The sequence below is a fragment of the Dermochelys coriacea genome, chromosome 6, assembly GCF_009764565.3.
Source record: "Dermochelys coriacea isolate rDerCor1 chromosome 6, rDerCor1.pri.v4, whole genome shotgun sequence".
Classification (NCBI taxonomy): Eukaryota; Metazoa; Chordata; order Testudines; family Dermochelyidae; genus Dermochelys; species Dermochelys coriacea.
The window spans coordinates 127,764,312-127,768,838 of NC_050073.1; positions in this window are offsets into that span (position 1 = coordinate 127,764,312).

Here is a 4,527-nt window from a genome sequence, read left to right on the forward strand (position 1 = left end):
TCAACCAGGTTGATTGTCGACAAAGCACGGTACTAGTATCCCACAGACTTTACCGGATCACTAATACATTTATGCCCGTAACAATGGACCAGCTCAGTGAATGGCAGGACTTTTTCCATTTCTCCCTCAGCCAGACAGAGACACTCCCTTAGAGGCTCCATTTTATACACCAATACAAACAAGTTACATACTGCCACTTTGACGTAGTTAGTTGACACACTCTGACATAACCGGTTACCACCCATCACCTTGTACATCTCTATTCATCATAGACCTTATTAATCATAGACCTCTATTCATCTGTCATCCTGATCTTATATTTAGGATGGGTCAGTGTGTTCCTGTTATCTTTGGGGAATGTGCTGGTATCAGGTGTTCTGGTACCACCTTTCTGGAATGTGTTTACATGAGTGCTCTGTGCCTAGCACCCCTTGGGAATATGTGTTTCTGCAATATCAGCCCTGTTCTTGCAAGGTTCTGTGAGCAGGACCTGCCTAGCTCACAGCTTGATTTGCTTTATATCAGCAAAGTTTTGACCATTACTTTAGCTCAGGCCTCTGATAGAAGGGCTTGTGTCTCAGGCTCTCTTCCTACTACAACATGAATGCTGGCATTGCATGGATAAATGGCACATGCCTAAAGGCCTGGACTTTACTGCTGATATTGTGCTATTGAACAACACCCCCGGAAAGTTATAATCAGAGACTGACAACCTGGCAAAAAAACCCAGGCAAAGCAGGGCTCAAAATTAGTTACGTTAAAACAAACATCCTTGAACGCAGATGTCAAGCGGTAAAACATCACGTTAAAAGACAAAAATAGTTCACTTATTTGGGCAGCACCATATTGGCCAATGGAGACCTCAAGAAGAAAGTGACCTCAAGGTTAGGAAAGGCATGCACAGCACTTACTAAACTCAAAACGTACCGAAATCAAAGATGTACAATCCCAGACCAAAACTGAGACCAGCGGCGGCTCTACCAATTTTGCCACCCCAAGCAGTTGCCGCCGAATTGCCGCCGCAACAGCAGTAGAGCTGCCGCCGAATTGCCGCCACCCCCAGAAGAACGGCGGAGCTGCCACCGAATTGCTGCCGCGGGACACGGACTGCCACCCCATTCTGAATGCCGTTCCAAGCACCTGCTTGGAAAGCTGGTGCCTGGAGCCAGTCCTGACCGAGACTCTTCAATTTAAACATGGTCTGAGTGCGAACATAGAGCTGCAAGAGCTGGAGATCTACCAAAGTGTTCAAAAATGAGGCACCTTTGAAAGTAAATGCCCGTGAAAGATTCTGGGCGTTGGTTGGAAAGAGGTCACCCCCAACGAAGAGACAGATATCGCCAACCAGCGGTTTGTTTCCATCAGAATCGGAAGGCAGCTCTGGATATATGTGGGGCATATACTCTGAATGCCACCGCACAAACTCTCAGGTGAAGTTGTCAAGTAGAACTGGAGTGCGGCAAGGAGAGACCTGGAGAAGAACTCTTAGCAGGACAGCAGAACAGTTGACCTCAACACCATGGAGCAGATGGAAATAACAGAGGGGAATGGAAGAGTCTAGTTTCTGTCCCATGCACTACCATTGTCATGGGAAGGATGTAATGTAATGGCTGCTCATGATTGCTCTGAAAAGAAATTCACCTACAATCTACCTGAGGCACTGAGAAGCCCATGGGGATCTCACTGAATGGAAGGGCTTCATTATGGAAATGCATCTATTGATAACTATTCAGAAAGGTTTTTGTATTGGCAAGTAGGTATATAGGCAGCAGCTGCTGCACACAACGCAGCACAGACAGTACGGAGCAGGCGAGGCTAGGCCAGAAAAAATACCTGCTTGTCTGCTTATGTTAGAATGAGCTTATACACAGTGGGCTGCAAATGGTAGAGACTGTAAACAGCCAGGAAGACAAAGGATCTTCCTGCCCTTAGAAAATGTCATTGTCAACTGTGAAAGAGACTTCTGTGAGATTAACAAGCGGTCAGAACGAAGGCAGACATGACGCCCTGATGCAGCCCCAGGATCTACAGGGGTTTTAAATGAAGCCAGCTCTAATGCTAACAGATTCAAGATGAGTGTGGGGAAGGAATACATACAACATTTTACCAGCTCAGATGCAAGCGAGAGATTAGAAATGGGAAGGCATTTTAAAACATTCCTCTGATTTCTTTTAGCTTCTTATTATTCTGTTTGGCTTTCTTTCACTTTCTCTCTTCTGTCTCAGTCCAGCCTCTGTGCCCAGTATTAAGAACTTTTTTTTTTTTTAAATAGAGCCTGGTTTGTTACCAAATGTTTCTTCACGATTGCTGTAGCTGCTGCTGCATGTCTGATGCTAAGGAGGAGTTTTACACCCTATATAGTATTGGATCAGATGTGTGTGTGGTACAAGGAATCATTGTGTATGATCATTACTCAATGCTGTATCCTCAAACTAAACAGAATGTTCATAAGAGAATGAGATGATATAGGAAAATAGACTAGACAGTCAAACAATAGAAACATTCTTCTATAAAATGCAGAACAACTCAGCAAGATAAAATACCACAGTACAGCTATCAAGTATCTATTAGGTCTCATTGTTACCAAGTTGGGCATATACCAGTAATCCCCCAAAGATCTTTAAAATTATGTTACTACTGTGTAAAGGTAAAGAGAACATAATGCGACACCAGTTGTGGGCTGTAAGCAGCTTAGGCACACGAAATACAGCAAAGGAGAGATTTACAAAATCTGAAACAGTTTCAAATAACACAAATGTAAACAGAATACCAAACCTCTTGCTATCAGTCACTCGGAAATACCCCCTATCAAAACAAATTCATACTTCCTTCCAGCAAGGACTAAGGCCCAATTGTCAAAGATATTTAGGCGTTCCTGCACTCAGCATCACAATGCCTGATTTAGAAGTCTACATTTCATTGACTCCTAAGTGCCAAATCCCTTTTGAAAATGGACTTAGGCTCTTAAATCCATTAGGCCTTGCAACACTAAGCAACAGCTATGCCTAGATTCTTTTAAAAATCTGGGGCTAAGTGCCCTGTCTGTCAATATATATTTGTGCGTGTGCAATATGACCTATAGAGTTTAAGGCCAAAAGGAGCAAGGCTCATCTAGTCTGACCTTTTGTATATCACAGGCCAGACTACAGCACCCAGTTGCACTGTCTTGAACCAAATACATTTTTTTGGCTAAAGCATGTCTTCCTGTCTTCATTTGACAATATCAAGACTAAATCCACCACTTCCCCCGGGAATCTGTTCATGGTCAGTGACCCTCACTGTTAAAATTATCTCTAATTCAAATTTATCTGGCTTCAACCTCTAGTTCTTGGGTCTTTGCTCTGCCTTCTCAGCTAGATTAAAGAGCTCTTAGTACAACTATTTGCTCCCTGCCAAGATACTTACGTAGGTGTATTCAAGACACCATAGGCGTGGGAACTAGGAGTGCTGCAGCACCCCTGGACTCCCAGCTGCCAGCCCAGTGCCCAGGGTCTCAGTTGCCAGCCCCGCACCTGGGGTCCCGGCTGCCAGCCTCAGCTCAGGGGGTGGGGAATGGACAGGGGCAAGGGGCTGGCTTTCAGCACTTCCACTATTAAAATGTTCCAGCACCACTGCAAGCACCTCTCAACCTTCTTTTTGATAAAATCACCGGATTGAGCTGTTTAAGTCTCTCATTGCAAGGCATTCTCTCCAGCCTTGAATCATTTCTATGTCTCTTTCTTCACCCTCTCCAATTGTTCAACGTCGTTCTTAAAGGTGGACACCAGAACTGGGTGCCATATTCTAGTACCAGTCTCACTAATGCTGTATACAGAGGTAAAATCACCTCCCTACACCTGCTCACATTCCCCCTTGTTATACATCCAAGGACTGCATTAACTCTTTCTGTCACAGCATCACCCTGGAGCTTATAAGACATAAGAATGGCCAGGACTGGGTCAGACCAAAGCTCCATCTAGCCCAGTATCCTGTCTCTGACAGTGGCCAGTGCCAGGTGCCCAGAGGGATGAACAGGACAATGCAATTTTGAGTGATCTATCCCATGTCACCCATTCCCAGCTTCCAGCCATTACCGGGGGTCGCATCCTGAGCATCTTGGCTAATAGCCGTTGATGGACTTATCTAATGCTTTTTTGAACCCAGATATACTTTTGGCTTTCACAACATTCCTCAGCACATCAATTTCACAGGTTAACTGGTGTGTGTGTGAAGAAATACTTCCTTTTGTTTGGCTAAACCTGCTGCCTATTAATTTTATTGTGTGACCCCTGGTTTTTGTGTTATGCAAAGGGGTAAATAACAACTTCCTGACTCGCTTTCTCCACCCCTTTCAGGATTTTGTAGACCTCAATCATATCTACCCTAGTTGTTTCTTTTCCAAGCTGAAAGCCCCAGTTTTTTAGGGAAACTGTCAGGATAGCCTGAATTCTTGTTCCTAGATGTAGGACCTTCCATTTTACTATATTAAAACACATTTTGTTTGAATGGGCCCAGCTTGTCAAGTGATAAAGATCCTTGTTTTCATCC